The 22,111-nt window shown below is 36.4% G+C and overlaps 1 pseudogene; it reads right to left on the bottom strand.

Annotated features, from left to right (window-relative positions):
• Positions 1-16,463: 16,463 nt before the first annotated feature.
• On the bottom strand, positions 16,464-21,294 carry LOC123886322 (annotated as a pseudogene).
• Between the last annotated feature and the right edge of the window lie 817 nt (positions 21,295-22,111).

Below are 22,111 nucleotides of genomic sequence, written 5' to 3'. Positions count from 1 at the left end.
ACGCCGACAGCTGGATGACACCCGTGTTCAAATTTTTGAACACAGGAAACCTCCCAATTGACAAGAAAGAGGCAGCTAAGGTTAAAAGAAGAGCATGCGCATACGTAATCCTAAATGGAAAAATGTATCGTCGAGGATTTTCCATCCCTCTGCTGAGGTGCGTCGAGGAAAGCGAGGTAACCTCGATCCTCAGCGAAATCCACGAAGGAATAAACGGTCAACACATCGGTGGACGCTCCTTGGCCAGAAAGGCCTTGCGAGCAGGATTCTACTGACCTACCATGCAAGCAGACGCAAAAAAGCATGTCAAAAAAATGCGACAAATGCCAACGTCACGGGGATATGCACTTGGCCCCTCCAAACGAGCTAAAAACGCTATCGTCCCCGTGGTCGTTTTCTTGGTGGGGGATGGACCTCCTAGGACCGTTTCCAACGGCAGCAGGACAAAATAAATACTTAATAGTAGCTGTCGACTACTTCACAAAATGGATCGAAGCCGAACCTCTCGCCAACGTCACAACATTCAATGTGTTGCGATTCTTCAAACGCAATATACTTGCAAGATTTGGGATCCCTCAAGTTGTCGTTACAAATAACGGGACCCAATTCACAGACAAGAAAGTGCGAGAGTTCATGGCAAAGATAGGCACAACCCAACATTTCACCTCTGTCGAACACCCTCAAACGAACGGCCAAGCCGAAGCCGCGAACAGGGTTATACTATGAGGACTCAAAAGGAGATTGGATGAAGCAAATGGAAAATGGACAGAAGAACTACACAGTGTACTCTGGTCCTACCGAACCACTCCACATTCTACGACGGGAGAAACGCCTTTCCGATTGACGTACGGAACAGAGGCCGTAATTCCAGTAGAAACCGGAGCATCCTCCTTCCGAACGGAAGTACCCCTCGAAGGGGAAGACAACCATGAAATGCTCAGAGAAGAGCTCGACCTCTTGGAAGAACTCCGAGACGGCGCGGCCCTCCGAGAAGCCACTTTAAAGCAAAAAATAGCAAAACGGCATGATAAAAAGGTCATCAGGCGAGAATTCGACGTTGGTACGCTAGTACTACGACGTAACCAAAAAGACTCTCGCAAGGGCAAACTCGCGGCGAATTGGGAAGGACCTTATCGAGTTCGAGCCAAAACCGAAAACGGTGCTTATTATTTGGAAGACCTTTACGGAAAAGAAATTCCCCGACCTTGGAATGCCGAAAAGCTCAAGCAATACTACAGTTGAGGAAAGCTCAAAGCCATCCCTCGACGAAGGCTGTGTCTTCGCCCATGAGAAGCGCGCCTATACAACGGAGGAGTGCTTAGGTACGGGCATGAATCTTAAAATATAAAACAAAGTCGAGACATTAGGGGCTCGATGATGTTGGCGAGGAAAGTTCTAGACCACGGAACGCCATCGTCGCAGTACACGACCGGTAGAACCCCAGCTCGCGATGGGATGTTCACACCCCGAGGAGGAAAGCTTAACAACAGCCCCTCTCCTCGTTACTAGTTTGGATAAACATCTCCAAACACTTAGAATGGTTCCCCGCACCTTCTAAGCCCGGCATCAATGGTACCAGCTATCATAGCGATGACCACCGTCCAAACACACACTAGCGCGAAGAAACGAATAGCTCGGTGTATAGAATGTTTGGAAAATTACTTAAGTTAAAAACCTCACGCTTAGTCGAACATAAACAAAAGACATCAAGTATACAGGTCGTCACAACGAAAAGACAATCGAAGCATGAACCTAAAGTACTGAAATCTAGATACGAAGATAAGGGTAAAAAGGCAGGTGAATAAATAAAAGTACTGAAATTTAAAGACCACGAAGGGCCATAATTGTCAACTACATCAAAAGGGCAAAACAGAACGCCCGAACAAAACAAAAGAAAGAAAAACATAAGTCACACTTCATCATCAGAAGGGGTCACAATAGCTCCATCACGCACCTCCTTCTCCTCGTCTAAACCCTCCTCGATCAAACTTGGGTTGAGAATCCTGAGCTGGGCCACTGCGTTGTTGAAACTAAAAGTAGCAGCAGCAACCATGTTGGATTCAAGCTCCTGGATCTTCACGATCAAAGCAGCACGAGAAGAGGAGGCATACACCCTTTGAGGGTCGAGCTCCTTCTCCTCTTCCTCGACAACCCCGGTGACCTAGAGCCTCGCCAACTTCTCTTCCAACTCGCCAATTAAGGTCTTCTGCTCGTCAACCTTCTGCACAGCACCGTCCCTCTCCTCCGACACCGTCCCTCTCCTCCGACACCGTCTTGAGTCTATCCTCTGCCTCTTTCAGATTCTGCTAACCTTCGCTTCAACAGAGGCAACTCCTTGCGAGCCTTATCCCTCTCCTCCAAGTATTTGCACTACCGGCCATTCAGAAAAGTCGCCACCTCGACCAATTTGAGCAAGGCCATGGACTGAGTGGCAATTTCAGAGCGGAGAGCCTCGGGACCCATGTCTGCGAGGATGGCCTCATCTGCTGGATTAATCTTCACTTTGGTTTCTCCGGTCAGCAGCACGCCATGGGCATAGATGGGAGGAAGGACAAAATCGTCTGCGGGAACGCCAGCGGACAACCTGTGGGGACCGGAGTTCGGAGGATCATCGTGGCCAGAAAGATCCACTACCTCAAGCTCCTGCCGAGAAGAGGTTTCTTCCTCCAGCCGTATCCTTTTCGAACGATCCACAGTAGAGGCTGTCGGGGACTGGGGAGCAGAAGAGGTTGCAGCAGCACTGCTAGCTTCCCTTTTGTTCTTGGCAGCGCGAGCTTTGCGGAGAGCGGCGGCACCACTGGTCATTGTACCTACACAAATCAGATTAACAATTAGCAAAACAAAGACGAGTAAATAAAGGAAGCAAAACAGTTAGTAAAAATAGATAAAAGAAAGCCACGAGCATACTCCAAAAAACAGATAATTTCTCCGGAGTGTCACAAGCGATCAACTCCTCGGTTGCAATCAACTTGGTCTTGGTCAACCTCTGACCATCCTCCCCGGGTAAAGGCTCGCCCTCAGGGTCGCTCAGAAGGTAAGGAGGCAAGCCCTCCACGAACTCTAACAGCTTTTTATAATCAGCTCTCTCCTCAGCGGACAACTCCCCCAGCTTAAAAACAAACTCTTTGGTCGACATAGAGTAATGATCTCTGCGCCAATAGAATGAGAACCTGGCAAAATCCTCATCTATGGGGAGCCCCTATTCATCGAGCACTTCCTGCCCCAGCTCGTCTATACGGTGCCCCCTACGGACGAAGTTATTCCAGCCCTTCGTCGTTATGGGCCTGACCCCCGTAGAAAACGGACTTAAACCCCCGCACCGATTCGTCGTACATATCAAAGAGGCGCTTCCGTTGCCTCAAAGAAACCCATCCATGTTTGGTGTCCGGTAGCGGGGCTCCCTTCGCGAGTTTCCCTTTCGCCTGTTCCCCCCGAGGACAGCTTCGCTGAAGGCCAAAATGATAGAAGAATAAAGGCAAGGTGGGACCCAGGCCCAAGTACTCAGCGGTCCTTTCGAAAGCCTTGATAAAGGTCAAAGAGTTCGGATGAAGTAGAGAAGGGGCTAAGCGAAGATGGCGGAAGATGGACACCTCAAGATCCGTAAAGGGCAACCTAATTCCCAGATGCTTAAAAGCGATCTCGTACATGGGAATCATTCCCCAGGCCCAATTACTGCAGATCCTGTGACGAGCAGTAGGAATCCGCACCTCGAAATCTTCGGTAGGAGGAGTCTGTATATCCGTGCACATTGACTCCGGGATATCACTCTCGCAGTTCTTATAAATTGACTCCGTCTCTCGAGGTTCATCCGCCACCCATGAAAGGTCGGCTCGAACACGAATCGACGAGGACGGCTGTTGATCTATAAACGAGACTTGACTTTGAGACCCTTCAGTCATCTAAAGGAGAACCTGAAAAAGCAGAGGAAGGAAAAATGAATTCGACATTCAAATCCACCCTTCCACCGCCAAATCAAGTGAAAGGGCGAGGATCTCAACAACACTTAAAGGACTACGCGAAAACTGAAAGGGACAAAATAATCCCTCCGGGCGCTAAGTTCATAAAAACAACCGAGCACGAAACGCATGTGGTGCTCGACACTGTTCTAAAGCAAAAACCCAACCGTCAGCGGGTAAAAACAGCGATTTTTCGCCTGAAAACCGCGAAAAATCCTTATTTTGGGGGGAAAGGGGCGCTAATCACCACTTACAACCCAAACCAAGACCACCTAAGCTACACGGGAAACACACTACAAACCCCTACTGCGTGAATTTACTACGTCTTACTTAACCACACAATCAAAGTAAAATCCAAAGCAAAATCTTCAAAGATTAAAAGGGATAAAACACTTACTTGTTGGTTAAATGGAGATGAGAGAAAGGAGTTTGTAGTACAGCAGCAAACGGAATCACCAAAGGGAATGGAAGCGAGAAAGTAATAGGTGGAATGAGAAACTGTAAAGTTTCAAACAAAAAACCTCCCTCCTATATATAGGCCAACGCGCCTGCACGAACAAATTTGCGCCATTCCCCATCTGAACTGCCAGATTAATCCAACGGATTGGATCGATGGCAGATAAGCGGCTCAGATCTAATCTCCAGAGAAACGAAAAGGCGCGAAAATCCGACGGCTGTCGACGACCTCGAGATTCAAATCTCAATTAAATAGCCACTCGAGTGCTATTCGGATAGCCTTTACACGTGGCAGGAGGAAGCGAAGCGACTCGTCCTTTCAAGTCACATCCCTCTGCTCGCGCAAATCTCGCGGAACCCAAGACACCATGTCCCGAGAAAATCACAGCCAAAAGGGAAGTGCAAGATCCTCGGGATTCAATCCCTTTATTTTCGCTAAAAACACGGGGAAGACCGCAACTACCAAAAGAAGACATCACGTTACTCGACAAGCTCGGAAAGGGTATGGCTTTCGATCGAAAAGTCCGCTCGGAATCGTTCGAAAAATCCACGACATTATTAAATTGAGAGTATACATAAAGCACGAATGCAAATAAAATGTGCTCGAAACATTTAAAGTAAAAACGATCTTTATTAATAGAAAGCCAATACAAGGAAAAGAAAAATTACAAAGGACCCGAGCATCTAATCCTCGTGCTCGGAGTCTGAATCAATCGCGGAATCCGAATCAGTCTCCAGCACCTCCGATGGCCTCATCTTGGACTCTACCTCCCCCCGAGACCTCCCTTCACCGAAAGAGGGGGAAGGAGGGTAGAGGTGAGGAAACTTGTGAGCCCTCAGGAACTCCTCAATAAAATCCTCCGATTCATCGGAGCTTGAAGTGTCAGAAGTTTCTGAAGAGAGGATGATCACCTTGGCCTCCTTTCCCTTCTGAGAATGAGCCACCGCAGCCGTGGGCACTTCCGCTCTCTTCTTTTCCCTTTGGGACTTGAAGCTCTCAGCAACAACCTTCTTGGAATCCTTCTTATCCATCGCTGACACTCAAAGCACAAAATATGGAAGGCAAAAGAAAAAGCAGCGAAGTATTTATAGAGAAACTTGCCGCCCAAAAGGCTTGTCATCATTGCCTAACGCCCCATAAATGCAAGAGGAGGCTACCAATACCTAGAATTGACCACTTGGAAAAAACGCTTCCCCTTTTTCCAAAGCTTGACTTTGACTAAAGGGAACTGCGAAAATTCGGCGATCCAGCTCGAAATAGTTATGTTTGACAAATCGAAATGAATCGATAAAGCTCCGAGTTATTATCCTCGTCAACGAGCATAACAACTTGGGGCTCCTGTTCTGGGCCGAGCATCGAGCTCGAGCATCAGAGGGTGTCGAACAAACACGATCCGAGCAAGCCTCCAACGGTCTGATACTCTTACGTATCGTAACGGCCGTAAACCGGAATGATGGGCATTTACTGCACATCAAGGCCTCCAAGCCGTTTTCCGGCAGCCACTTGATGGCCATTAATGCCATCAAGGGCCTTGGCCCAGCGCTGGGGGCTATATATATGTGACTCCACTTCATTCACAAGGTACGCGTTATTTAGCCAAGAAAACCTTTACACACAAACTGACTTGAGCGTCGGAGTGCCTGCAGGTACACAACCCCCCTCCGCTTCAATAGGGGTCTCACCGCTCTCAACCACCGTAAACGCCGGCGGACTCGCAACTCTTCTGGTCTACACGATCAGTAAAAAATATGCTAATCCAAACGGAGCCTTTGTTTGGTAATGAATTTGGTTTCCCCTTTGATTTCCCCGTAACCCTAATAAAACTATGAGAACTTTTTTCTTTTTTTTATGATTATCAAAAAAAAAAAACTATGATTTTTTATTTATTTTTCAATTTCTGCTTACCATTCCATTCACGAAGAAGATGTTGAACCATGTGAATGACAAATTTCTGCTTTGATGAGAGGGCCCTAAGATTAGAGCTGTCAAAGGGGCCGGCCCGGCCTAGAGGGGCCCGGTCAAATAAAGGGGCCGGCCCAGTCCGGCCCGTTAACTTCATGGCCCGACCCGTTTAGCCCGGTCCGATAAGCAAAAGCCTACATGGCCTGATGGGCCGACCCACTAATTTTCATAGTATTTTTTTTTTGAAAAAAAAAACATATTCTACTAAATTTATGTTATATTTCTCAGATAAATCTTCAAGAAGGTAATTCGTATCCCTATATTTTCTCACATAATCTCTCAAACAACAATATCTTCCACTTTATCCTCATCAAACAAACAAACAAATCTCTAACAAATAATGTCATTATAATCCAATAAGTGTTTTGTCATATTATTATTATTACTACAAAAAAAATTCCAAGTTTTATATCTTTCATTCATCCATTGTAATTTAAGTAAAAAAAATAAATAAATATAGAAAGAATATAAAATAAATACAATAAAAAGATGATAGGCTTATAATAAACATATTCCAAGTTTGATATCCTTCGTTGTAATTGCACAAAAAAAAATAAAAAAAAAATAAAAAAAGATGATATGCTTAAAAATAGGAATAAAACAGATTATAGATGGGAACAAAACACAAATAATAACAATAAAACAACAAAAATAATAAAAAAAATTATATATGAATTTATGCATAAAAATAGGACCAAAATATAATAATAAAAAGATTATAAAATTTTTTAAATAATTTTTTTAATTCTTTAAGGGGCCGGCCCAAAAGCCTGTGGGCCGGCCCATGACGGCCCATGAAAAAGCCTGGCCCGATAAGGTCCGACCCCCTTTTTATGAAGCCTGGCCCGTGTAAAAGGATAGGACTAATGGGCCGGCCCGATAGCCCAGCCTTTTTTGACAGCTCTACCTAAGATCATCAGTCGGTTCAAAACAAATATCCTTACAGGTCGGACAACGGACAATCATCGTATCCGTAGTGCCAGGCATACGGAATTTATGCGAATTGAAGCGTTGTTTGAAGCATCCGAAACAAAAAGCATGCCTACATACGGTAATGGAATCAATAGTATCTTCTCCGCAAATTACACACAATCCCCCTTCCCTCTTTAATTCATATAATGTTCTAATCAATCCTTGATCTTGAACAAAATCTTGTTCTTCCTCAGCACACACCGGCTTCACACAAGCTAACCTCAGCCTTTCAAATGCCTTCGGATTGTCAATAACATTTATCGAATGCTTTTGGAATGCCTTCGATGGCGAGCTTCCTCGGCCGAAAAACCAAAAATCGACCGAAAACCCAAAAAACGGCCGAAAATCTAAAATCGGCCAAAATCCAAAAAATCAACTATAAACCCTAAAATCGGCCGGCAACCCGAAAAATCGGCAGAAAAACCTAAAATCGGCCAAAATTCCAAAAATCGACTATAAACCCTAAAATCAGCCGAAAACCCAAAAAATCGGCCTAAAAACCAAAACTCGACCGAAAACCCAAAATCGGCCAACATCCAAAAAATCGGCCGAAGAATCTAAACTCGTCCCTAAACCCAAAAAACTTGGCCGAAAACCTAAAATCGACCCAAAATCCTAAAATCGGCCGAAAAACCTAAAATCGACTACAAACCCATTTTTTTTCATTATTGTTCACATTTAGTATGACATCATGACAATAGAATTCTCAATACATAATAAAGAAACAATAGATTATAGAATTTAAACAAAATATGATAATTTAGTGACAATTGTTTAAACAATTGTTTAGCAAAATATGATGATTTAATGACTATTTTATTTCCTTTTGATTAGATATATTCAATCATTATAGTGATTATTTGCTTCCATTAGTCCATACGTTTTTTTTCTTATATAAACATATAATCGGACAATTTTTTTTATAGTGACTATTTGCTTCCATTAGTCCATATTAATGCATCATTACACATATAAATGTAGGTATATGCAAAGTTGATCAATATGACAATAATGTAAGGAGAAATGATGTGACATTGTAAGTGGATGACATGGCTAAATGAAGAAATTTCATTGGTTTAAGTGGATTAGGGTTTTGAGAACTAATAGGATAACTATCTAGGATTTATATATATAGATTAATTATTATTATTATTATTATTAATTATTATTATTATTATTATTATTATTCGGCTAATTTTATGAAGCCTGACCGATAAGGTCCGGCCCCCTTTTTATGAAGCCTGGCCCGTGTAAAAGGATAGGACTAATGGGCCGGCCCGATAGCCCAGCCTTTTTTGACAGCTCTACCTAAGATCATCAGTCGGTTCAAAACAAATATCCTTACAGGTCGGACAACGGACAATCATCGTATCCGTAGTGCCAGGCAAACGGAATTTATGCGAATTGAAGCGTTGTTTGAAGCATCCGAAACAAAAAGCATGCCTACATACGGTAATGGAATCAATAGTATCTTCTCCGCAAATTACACACAATCCCCCTTCCCTCTTTAATTCATATAATGTTCTAATCAATCCTTGATCTTGAACAAAATCTTGTTCTTCCTCAGCACACACCGGCTTCACACAAGCTAACCTCAGCCTTTCAAATGCCTTCGGATTGTCAATAACATTTATCGAATGCTTTTGGAATGCCTTCGATGGCGAGCTTCCTCGGCCGAAAAACCAAAAATCGACCGAAAACTCAAAAAACTGCCGAAAATCTAAAATCGGCCAAAATCCAAAAAATCAACTATAAACCCTAAAATCGGCCGGCAACCCGAAAAATCGGCAGAAAAACCTAAAATCGGCCAAAATTCCAAAAAACGACTATAAACCCTAAAATTAGCCGAAAACCCAAAAAATCGGCCTAAAAACCAAAACTCGACCGAAAACCCAAAATCGGCCAACATCCAAAAAATCGGCCGAAGAATCTAAACTCGTCCCTAAACCCAAAAAACTTGGCCGAAAACCTAAAATCGACCCAAAATCCTAAAATCGGCCGAAAAACCTAAAATCGACTACAAACCCATTTTTTTTCATTATTGTTCACATTTAGTATGACATCATGACAATAGAATTCTCAATACATAATAAAGAAACAATAGATTATAGAATTTAAACAAAATATGATAATTTAGTGACAATTGTTTAAACAATTGTTTAGCAAAATATGATGATTTAATGACTATTTTATTTCCTTTTGATTAGATATATTCAATCATTATAGTGACTATTTGCTTCCATTAGTCCATACGTTTTTTTTCTTATATAAACATATAATCGGACAATTTTTTTTATAGTGACTATTTGCTTCCATTAGTCCATATTAATGCATCATTACACATATAAATGTAGGTATATGCAAAGTTGATCAATATGACAATAATGTAAGGAGAAATGATGTGACATTGTAAGTGGATGACATGGCTAAATGAAGAAATTTCATTGGTTTAAGTGGATTAGGGTTTTGAGAACTAATAGGATAACTATCTAGGATTTATATATATAGATTAATTATTATTATTATTAATAATTATTATTATTATTATTATTATTATTATTATTATTTTTCGGCCAATTTTATGGTTTATAGTCGATTTTAGGTTTTTCAGCCGATTTATGGTTTTTGACCGATTTTAGGTTTTTCCGCCGATTTTTTCGGTTTTTCGGCCAATTTTTGGGTTTAGGGTCGATTTTATTAAAATAAATAAAATTAAATGAAGAAAATTCAATTACATTACCCAAACAAAGAATTTTACAATTGATGAAATTTCAACACTTTATCCAAACACTGGAATTTGAAAATCAAGGAAATTCAATTGAATCAATTGAATTGTCTAGTATTTAAAATCCCTTTAATTTCTAGAATCCCTCATTCAAACACACTCTAAATGAATGTGAACTTGGTCAAGATAGTATAAGAAATAAGTTACTAATTTTTCCTATAAAATAAATTATAAAAATTAGCCTATTTGAAAATTAGACTATAATCATTGTGATTGGAAATAAAATGGGATGAACACATTGATCTTGTATGACTTGGAACTAAGGAGTGTGAATTAAAAAAAGTGGGAAAAGTCCCACATTAATAAGAACACTCTCTTTAGTAATGTGTATATATCCCAAAATGACTAGGTGATGCATTATTATTTAGTCACCAAATTAATTAATTTTTGATTAGTTAATTTGAAGGAAATAACACGGTTCATGATTGACCGTTGCTGATAGAGGTGGGAATAGGCTAGGCCGAGCTAGGCTTTGCCAAGCCTGAGCCTGGCCTGTCAAACATTCGAAGGTCTGAGCCTGGTCTGTGGCCTATCATAGGCTTAAATTCTAGGCTTGAGCCTGACCTTTTGAAAGCCTGATGTGGCCTGTTAGCCTGTTTAAAAGCCTATTTCATATGAACATATTTAAATAAATAATTATATTTATTTTGAAATATACTTATGAACTAATAAAATAATGTTCCATTTGATATTTTAGATAATTTGACTATATATGTCATCATATTTCAATTCTAGTTTATAATAATACATTTATATATGTTAAAAACTAATGTAGATTAATAAACTTAAATTACTTAAAAAGTTAATAGATTTATAATTTAATCAAAGTATAAATTTTAATATATAAATAATAATCGTAATAAAAATATTATTCATGTTAACTTAAATAGGCCGGCCTAGTAGGCCTCAAAGGCTTTTTTAATGGCCTGCGGCCTGGCCTTTTTAGCTAAATAGGCTTATAAAAAAGCATTGGCCTGCTCTATTTAAAGAAATAGGCTGGCCTGGCCTGAGCCTATGTAGGCTAGGCCTTAAGGCCATGTAGGCCGGCCTGGTCTGTTCCCACCTCTAGTTGCTGACTCAGGGCCAGCTCCATCCAATTATGCTCAGCTTCTAAAAACGGATTGTCTATTAATCCATGTTAATTCTTATCTGTTCGGTTTTCTTGGATATATAAAGCACTTCTTCTTCTTCATTGACTCACGAAAAATTACAAATAATTATCACCAAAAATTCCACAAACTATAAACAAAATAATGAACCATCTCTACAAAAAAACAACACAACACCACTAAAATAGTAAAAGTGTAAAACTGTAAATAACAAATTCATCTCCCTCATAAATTCATCCTCATATTGTGATTTTTAATTTCAAAATTTAGAAACCCCAACTTGTAAAATTTTAATTTTTACCTTTGTTTCAACTTCAATGGAGTTTTTGAGAATAGGAGGAGTAGGTACTTAGCGCCGCCGGTTATGGTGGCAGTGGAAGGCCGCCGTCGTGCTTCTTGTTGGTCGACGCTAGTGGTGGTGGTGGTAAATTAGGCAATACCCTAATGAGTTTCTTGTTTTGATCATACTGCTTTGTAACTATGTCTTAGATTAATACTCGGATCTCATGATGAGTTACAACATTTCAGGTATACTAAGAAAATTGTATAGTAAAAACTGAAAATGAAATTGGTGATATAGAATCCAAAATTTGCCTATCAATACAATATTCTCTTATCTATAAATACTAGTCCCACACCCGTGCGATACATGGGTGTTATGCAGTATTTTATATTATAATAATGTTGAATTCACTTCTTTCAATCACATGCGCAATAATATCTAAAACAATTAAAATAAAGACATATTATCTAGATTAAAATATCAATCAATATATGAGATTTAAATTAAAACGAAAGCTAATAATCATTACCAACTATTTTTTCTTCTTCAGTTGAATTCAAAATATCTTGGAATGACATAAAATCAAAATGGTTCAATTTGAATGTGTGGAGCATCGATCTTGGTAAATGTAGTAATGTGCAATGCACGGACATTATGCGTTGTTTTATAATGAAGCGTCAAAATATTATTTGTATAAATAGTAAATTAATAATTGAAACAATAGATATTATCAAAATAATATAGCAATAAAACTTAATTAAAAATATTAATAATATGAATTATATTTGTAATTGCATTTCAAACAATTTATTTGTAGTGTTTCGTAAATATCATGCAAAGTCTCACTACAGAAATATTACAAATTAGACAATAAGAATGCTAAGAAAAAAAATTGAATATTAAAAGGGAAAGAAATGAAGAAATAAGATGAGAAAGAGGGTTGGGTAGAAGGGTTATACAATGACTATGATAAAGTTTTAAAATAGAATAAAGAACATCAAAATCTATATATATTTGCAAAATCAACAATAAGAATACATATCATTCTTCTACAACACTGATAACCCTTCAAAATAGAAATTTCACATGCCCATATATGTATGAGGAGGGATATAAGACATATATATTATAAAATAATTAATTCACAAAACTGTTTTTATCATAGTGGGAATGTCAATGAAAATGCTTGGCACTAAAAAAACATTAAAAGAGGTGATTGTTTCACTTATTATCTAACTCTTGATTTATCCACAAAAAGAAATGATCTAAAGGCTATGATTGATTGATACAATTGGGGTTAGGATTAGTGATAGGATAACTATCTATGATTTATATATATAAATGATCTAAAGACTATAATTGATTGATACAATTAGGGTTAGGATTAGTGATATGAGAACTGTCTAGGATTTATATATATAGATGAAAGCGCAAAACCTAAAACATCTAGTAGCATTGAAACAATTAAACCATTTGTTTTTTAGGCGTCAAGGAACTAAAGAGGAATCACTAAAGTCCTTAAAATTAAAAAATAATCACACTCCAACCAAAAATTTATCCAACTTAAATCATACGCTTTTTCAATTGTATTACATGTTCCAATCAACTTAGCATGAAAAGCACTAAAAACACCAAAATTGACTGCAAAATCACCAAGATTATTTTAAAATTCATATTTTATTCGATTACTTGAAGAACTATTTTTAATAAAAGGAATTATTTAATAGTTTTCCCCACACAAAGATTATTTTAGTTTTTATTAGTACTTCCTAGCTAACTCCTATGTTGGCATATCAAACCATTTTCCTTTGTAAAAGAGAATCATCTATCTCCATTCCCCTGCCATTCAAAAAAAAAAAATATCTATCTCCTTCCCCACGGGCACAGTGCAGTGCAACTTTCTTTTACTTTATTTTTCTAGATAGCATATGGATTGAGAGCACTTTCTAAGAGATAGAAGATAGAAAGAGAACCACTTGAAGTTGGTATAGTGGTGTTGCTGGGGTCCTTGAAGTATGCTTTTCTGGTGTCAATTTTGGTGGACTAGCTAGTCCACACAGAGCAAAAACACTATGGCTTTAAATTGGTCCCCTTGAATTAGTCGGTCATAGGGTCGGATACCAAGTTTTTTTAAAATAAAAAAAAAATAGAAAGAGAGGATGGCCATCCAATGTTCAAAAGTTAGTTGTTGCCTACAATTATTAGTAAGAAGGAAAAAGTTACCCGGTTGGACAAAGAAGATTTTGAAGTTAGGTCAATTTTATGCATGGACGAATTCAAAAATATATACCAGTGGGGCACATATCATGAGCTTAATTACATTTTTGTACTTTAAGTCATTTTTAGCCTCCAAAAAATAGTGAGTTTTTACTTAGACTTAAAATGGAGAAACTCTTCTCTAGGCACAGTTACAACACCTAAATTTTAGGCACAACCAACAAAGTCTTGACAGCTCATATTATAACGGATGAAAAGGAAACACGTGATATCGCTCTCTTTTCTGAAAGAAAAACAAAAACAAAACTTCTTTCTCGCTTCCAGCAAGTTCTCGTACGATCTGAAATTTCTTCTCAAATTTTTCCTTGCCTTTCCACTCTGCCGTCGTGTTCACACCTCTGCCTAAGAAGATATCAGCGAAGAACTCAATATTTTAACCATGTATTTTGTGGAGGTTGGGGGGATGATTTTGGGTTTTAGGGTTCCAATTATTTTCAATTAGTTAAGAATAAAATTGGATCTTAGGATTTCTTACGGGCTCTATGGTGAACCTTTTCATCCCAATTCTGTTTGATTTTTGATTGGTGGAAGAATATGAGTTTGGAAAAACCGAGAAATCACTTATTGGCGGAAAATCGAGAAATCCAGAAATTGGTGAACCTTTTCTCAAATGTTGGCTTCCATTGACACTTCCATTTTTAGTTTATTCCTTGACAATTTGTGTGTATTGTTATTATTAGGTACATTTAATGTAATTGAAAGATTTTGTTTCTCTTGTATGAGTTTTATCCATCAATGACAATGAAATCATTTTGTTTTTATCATTGTGGTTCCCTAGTTACTTTTGTTATTTCTATGTTTTGAGTTTGCAGCATATATAATTTGGAATCCAATGAAATTATGTTGGCATCAAGATGTTGAATATTGGGATGCTGAAATATTGGGTTTGTTGAACTATAACATGCTATAAAATTCAAGAACAAAGTAAAATAGCTCCTTGTTTAATAGATATCAGAGGGCCAAATTTGATATATAAACTTGCATATATATATATATATATATATATATATATATATATATATATATATATATATATATATATATATATATATATATATATATATATATATATATATATATATATATATATATATATATATATATATGTTGATGGTCTATTTTAATATATTACAATTAGTATAGATTTAGCTTGTTTGCTCATGTTGCTCATTTTAATGTGGCACAAACTATACATGAACTAGAGCACAACCAAAAAATATGACCTACAATTTGTACATCAATAGAGATGCTAAACAAAAACTATTCACAACATAATATAGAATAGAAGCACGCCACTACATAACTAGAACCACCAAAATTGAGCTTTCAACTTCTCTTAACCATGTCTTCAAAAAAAAAAACTTCTCTTAAACCAGAGTTACTGCATAGCCAGACCAAGATTAGGATATAATCATCTTCTGCACACAAAAAACCAGCAGCCCATTTTAGTTTCTCTAATTTCTTTCAAGTGCTTATCTATCTTGGAAAGCACTACTTGGAGGAAACCTGTAATTTGAAGATTCCTGCATGCAAAAAAATTGAATACTTGAGCAAGCACACATGTTTAAGTTTTGATTAAAGTTATGTTTTCATTATCTACATACCTGAATTAATGAGTTAGTTCCTTGTAGCATACTAGTAAATGGAATGGGTGGTGCACCAAAAGAAGTAAACGGAACATTCAAAGTGTTGTCTATGTTATTGTGAACATTAGAAGGCCCATCTATGGAAGAATTAATGGAACAAAAGTTATCTTCTTTTTTTTTTCTCTGTGATAAAAAAATTTAACAGAACAATTTATTAAGCATATCCAATAAATAATGAAAGTATACTTCGAATATAATAAACCAACTCACTTTTAGGTTGCTTTTCTTTTGTTGTTGATCCTTTCCTTTTTTCAAAATGTCCTTTCTTGCGAGTATAGGACATTCCTTTAGTTTGTGCAGAAAGAGGGTTACAAATTGCAGCATGTTCAGTATCCTCATTTTGAGTGAAATTGTTGTCATTAGTTGTTCCTTTTAAATTTAAATTGAGCTCACTAATGCATTGTTGCACACTCTGAGCTCCATTATAAAGCAATTTCCACATTATCTGTTGAGTTTATTTGTGTTGTTGACTATCCAAAACTAGATTATAAAAAAACTTTATAATAGCATTGCGGTAAAGGATCATGGAATCGCCGCCGCCATTGTTCATTGCATTTTTTGAGAGAGAATCTTCTTTTGCACTCTCATGTATGTGATCATAAACTACGGACCTTGCCTTTTTTGACCATCGATCTTCTCAAAAAGTATTGGTCAGATATTCTTAAAATACCTTTGATGTTATAAATTCTTAAAGCATGGCTACAAAGAATGCCCATGGTGTCAAACTTTCGACAACTACAACTAATCGATGTAGCAGAGGAGTCAAATGTTACAATATGTTTCTTATTAGACATGTGATTTGAACTCACTTCATGATATGACAAATTATCAGATCCCCCAATGTCTTTTGAAGTACTTCCACCAGTTCCAGTAAGATATTCCATTCAAAAAAAGTTTGAAAATCTTGTGTGTGTATATCATAGATGCATGTCGCAAAGTTTCATGTCGCAAAGATTTATGATGCGGGGAGGCATACTTTGGCTATTTTTGAATTCCTTTTCAGTCTCTTTTTTTTTTTATAAGCCCTTTTCAGTCTCTAATTGTCGCCACTTGTTTACCATCTTCTCAAATGCTAATATGAATTGACTAAGACCAGTTGTTTTCCCAGTAATGTCGCCCAACACACTATTTGTACTCTCACTTCTTTGAGATGACTTGATATCAGCAGAGAACACATCCTTGCTATATGTGGTGCTCCATTTATGTCGAATTTTATACATACCGCTCAACCACATATGATTTTGAAGCTTGTACTCATTAATCATATCACTCCAAGTGCTTTCAAATTCTTCTTTTGAATCACAACCTGACATGCATTTTCTAAACAAACTTTGAAACTTATGATCTGATTTAAGATCACCACCCAAATGAGAAGGTGCATTCTTAGATATATGCCATAAACATAATCGATGAGTTGTATTCGGCATTACCTCTTCGATTGCTTTAGCCATGGCTCCATCTTGATCTGTAAAGATTGTTTTTGGTTGTTTGTTTCCCATGCTCTCCAAAAACACTTTAAATAGCCAATTAAAAGAAATTGAAGTCTCATTGGATAAAAAAGCACAACCAAACATGACATTTTGCCCGTGATGATTTACACCAACAAAAGGAGCACAGATCAAATTATATTTATTAGTGTGGTAAGTGGTATCAAAAACCACAACATCTCCAAAACAATCGTAATCAACTCTGGACTTGCCATCTCTCCAAAATACATTGGTCAAACGTGATTCTTGGTCTAACTGCACACTATAGTAGAACATGGCATCTTGTGCTTGTCTATTTTGATTGACTAAAGATTGGGCATCTCCAGCTTCAATTAATTTCATCTTTTCAGTGTAGACAAAATTATGCATATCCTTCATCGTCATACCGAGCTTATCATATCCGCCAACTTCTTCACCCAAATAATTCCAGATATTAGTAACTTTCATACCAGCATTCACCATAGACTTTACAATTTGTTCTTGAATCAGCCCTTTGATAAGCGACTTTACTTGCGATTTCACCTTCAGGTTCATTGTTCTTAAACCCTTGTTTGGAACAATAAAAATCTTTTAAACGTGTGTTCTTTTTATCATTATCATAATACAGTTCCTTTCCTTTTCTTACACTAAAACCCATTTTGAAGCCATGTTCTTGGTATAAGTTATAAGCTTCATCCTTGCTATGCACAATTTGACCAAGAAAAATATCTTTGTACTTGTCAATTTCAACTGGTTCACATTCATTATCCTCCATATTGATCCTACAAATAAATATAGATGTATGTAGTCATTAAGTGATGAGTACCACATAAACAAATTGATTTCAATAAAACTTAAGAAATTTGATTTATATTAAAAATGCCTCTTTAATGCTTTTTTGATTTGATCAATATTAACCCGTTCTATCCCATCCTTGAAAACAACTTTCAAAAGAACATCTCTTCATCTAAAGTGATAATGATAATTTCAATCACTCAAAAAACTAGATGTAAAGGCATTAAAAAGTTATAACTATATTTAAATAAGGAAGAAAGTTGATTGATTAAAAAAAAAAGAGTATAACTTGTTGAACAATATGGAGCTTATTCTACGAACATAAAGCAAAAAAACTCCACACAATAAAAAAGGTTATTCATTGAAGAACAAAAGAGAAAAATAAGTTCTTACCAGGATGAACAGTAAAAATAGAGAAAGGAGAATGAGTTTTAATGCTAAAAGGAGACCAGCAAGTGAAATTAAACCATGGAAAAATGAATGTGAGATGATGATATACAAATGAAAGCACCCCTATCTTTTATATTATAAGCTTGTATACACAAGCAAACCCTAAATCCTAATTTGTTTTCCCTGTTTTCCCTCCATTTTATCATGCAATTTTTATTAAAAAATAATACAATTTTGTAATATTTACAACCACTATGGCAAGTATACCAATTGTGATTAAAATTATGTGCAATAATTGATAAGCACCATCAATTTTAAAAGTAAATCATATCAAAATTATTGTTGACTATATTATTACGAAATATTTTTATGTCTTTCGTGATCATGATTTTTTTCTACCGGATCATAAATTTAGAGAATAATTATCATGTCAGATTTGGAAAGTTATTATCACGTGTGATTTAGAAAGTTATATATATATATATATATATATATATATATATATATATATATTCTCATACTATAAACAATATTGAAATCTATTAAAAAAAAAAACATCTTTCACATTTCAATGTCTCATGTAATGCTTATATCACTTTTTAAATTATTTATTATGCAGTTTATTAAATTGTAGTTTTTTTAAAATTGGAAAAAAAAATTTGCCAAAAAAAATAATGGAAAAAGAATTGATATTTTTTATAAATACCCTTTATTTTTACGTTAATGTATCCAAACATAAATCAATTCTGTTTAACTCACTTTTAACCAAAATCAAATCTATCAAACTCAATTCTACTAAATCAATTTTTTTGCAATAGAACCAAACACAACCATAGTCATGTCACTAATCACATTCATTATTTTGATTTTCACATTGCAGATTTAATATTAACCAATGATCAATTGATACAATATGCACTAGCAGATATTGAGATGATGTTACGTAGTTGTGGGAAGAGTTTAAAATATTATCCTCCAATGCCTAGAGCAGACACATCATTAGTTCCTGATATACAAAATAATTTAATACACGACGAATTGAATTATAACAAACAATCATTAGCTGAGGAACATGTTAGATTGATGTCAACTATGACTTCAGAGCAACATAAAGTATATCACACAATCATGACAAGAGTTAACGAAAACAAACCTGGTGTGTTTTTTCTTTATGGTTATGACGGTACAGGGAAGACATTTATCTGGAGGGCCATGTCAGCCGCATTACGCTCAAAAGGTGAGATAGTTTTAATAGTTTTCTCAAGTGGGATCGCTGCATTGCTTATACCTGGTGGTAGAACAGCACATTCAAGGTTTTGTATTCCTCTAAATGTTGACGAGTTTTCAACATGTACCATAGTTCCTAAAAGCCCTTTGGCACTATTAATACAAAAAGCAAAGCTCATTATATGGGATGAAGCACCAATGATGCACAAACACTATTTCAAAGCTGTTGATCGAACTTTAAAACATATTCTCAAGTCTGTTGATAAAAAAAATAAACACATTCCCTTCGGTGGAAAAGTTGTTGTTTTTGGCAGAGATTTTAGACAAATTCTACCAGTAATACCCAAAGGTACAAGGCCAGAAGTTGTTCATGCTACTATTAATTATTCGGTTCTTTGGAATTTTTGGGAAGTTTTAACATTGAGTAAAAACATGAGGCTTCTCGGTGGTGCTTCGAGTGCAGATGTTGAACAAAGAAGATTATTTTCTGAAAGGGTTTTGGGTGTTGGTGATGGAGAAATTGGAGATGACAACGACGATGATTTAGAACTTCACATTCCATCAGTTTTATTGATTCCAAATTCAGGTGATCCTGTTGCTTCTATCGTTGAAAGCACCTATCCCCAACTTTTACAAAACATGAACGATATAACGTATTTCCAAAATAGAGCTATACTAGCTCCTAAAAATTCAATAGTCGACACAATAAATGATTATATGTTAGATTTAATTCCTGGTGAAGAAAAAACATATTTGAGTTATGATACTCCACTCACACAAAATGTAGACGGTCAAACAGTGGATGATGTTCATATTTATGAATTTTTGAACATGATTTCTACGTCGGGACTTCCAAATCACAAGTTGAGACTTAAAGTTGGAGTTCCAGTTATGCTATTAAGGAATTTGAATAAAAATTAGGATTATGCAATGGAACAAGACTTATTATTACGAGATTGGGAAAACGTGCTCTTGAAGGAAAATTTATTTTAGAAAGTAATATTGGTGATCAGGTTTTCATACCTAGATTTTCTCTAACATCATCTGACGTGAGAATTCTTTTTAAATTTCAACGGAGACAATTTCCTATAATGATTTCTTTTGCGATGACTATTAATAAGAGTCAGGGACAATCTTTAAAGCATGTTGGGATATATCTTCCGTCGCCAGTGTTTTCACATGGTCAGTTGTATGTTGCAATTTCAAGAGTTACTTCTAGAAAAGGATTAAAAATATTGATCATCGATGACGACGGTGAAGATATGACTAAAACTTCAAATGTGGTCTATAAGGAAGTCTTCCGTAATATAACATAATTTTCTTTGTTTGAATATTTATCCAAAATTATTGTTGAACTATCGTTTAATGTTACTCAACTTTTTTCATATACCTTACATTATTGGAATTGTCATATCTTATTTAATCATTATATATCTTACAGCTAATCAGGCCCGTGCACCGCATGGGTCGATGTTCTAGTATCCAAAAAAAAAAGAAAAAGAAAAGCACCCTAAAATAGAAATAGCGGGAGAAACATGGGATTCTCCCTCCCAAGATGATTTTTTTTTTTTAATAAGAATTAAAAAAGATTTAAACTGTAGCTCTTTATGAGTTGTGACAATTGTATTGGTTGTGCCTAAAATTTAGGTGTTATGTTTGTTCCTAAGCAAGAGTTTCTCCTTAAAATGTGTGTTTTGTTGCCCTAATTTTGAATAGAGTAGTGCTAGGGTCACACCCTCTAACACACTCTTTTAACACACACCAATCACAATTTGCCATGTCATTCCATTTTAATTTTCCTTTACTTGTTAACCGGTAGAACAAGTTGCTCAACAACAAAAACTTTGTTTTTTTTTTTGAAAAAAATAATAATAATAAACTGCAAATTGTCGGTTCTTCTTCTCTACATGGTTCCATGGCTTCTTCCCTTTCGATCTGTCCATGGCTCCTTCCCTTTCGATCTGTCCATGGCTCTTTGACTCTTTCTGATTTGTATTGTGCAAGCTCATCGTCTTTCTCGGAAGGTTCAACTTAACCCATCGCGTTTTTGTTACCGCCATCGTATCGTCATTTTGTAAGCTCCGATGACCATCAATGTCTTGGTCGAGAGTTCCTATAGTCATTTGATGAGATGGGTTCTGTATTTGTAGCAATATTTTTCAGATCTAGTTCTAGAGAAGAAAGGAATTGAGGAGTGTATGCACAAAATCTAAACAAGGAATAATACTTTCGATCTGAATGCAACAAGTTGCATCACTTTGTGTTACATTTGATTCAATTTTGCTGAAATGCAAGATTTCCTTCTTGACATATATGAGATTTGTGAGAACATGAGAGAACATGAACAGTCATCGTTGAAGAAGATGAAGTTAAAATAAAAAAATAAAAATAAAAAAAATAAAAATAGATGGTGTCCAAAATGAACAGGTAACAGGTAAAAAGAAATAAAAATGGGATGACATGGTTAATTGTGATTGGTGTGTGTTAAAGGGGTGTGTTAAAGAGAGTGTCCTTAGCATTACTCTTTTGAATATTTAGAGAAAGAGGAGTGCTAGCAACACATTCTTTAACAAACATACTCTAACACACTCTTTTTTATTGGTTGAAATTCACATGGGTCCCATAAAAAAATGTGGACCCATATAACTTTTATGGGACCCATATAAATTTCAACCAATAGAAGAAAGTGTGTTAGAGTGTGTTTGTTAAAAAATGTGTTGCTAGCACTCCTCTTTAGAGAAAATATGACATTTTTGTTACTACAAAATTTGATTTTTAGAAAGAAG

Source organism: Trifolium pratense, linkage group LG5 (assembly GCF_020283565.1).
Source record: "Trifolium pratense cultivar HEN17-A07 linkage group LG5, ARS_RC_1.1, whole genome shotgun sequence".
NCBI lineage: Eukaryota > Viridiplantae > Streptophyta > Magnoliopsida > Fabales > Fabaceae > Trifolium > Trifolium pratense.
This window is presented reverse-complemented; position numbering and strand designations above follow the sequence as displayed.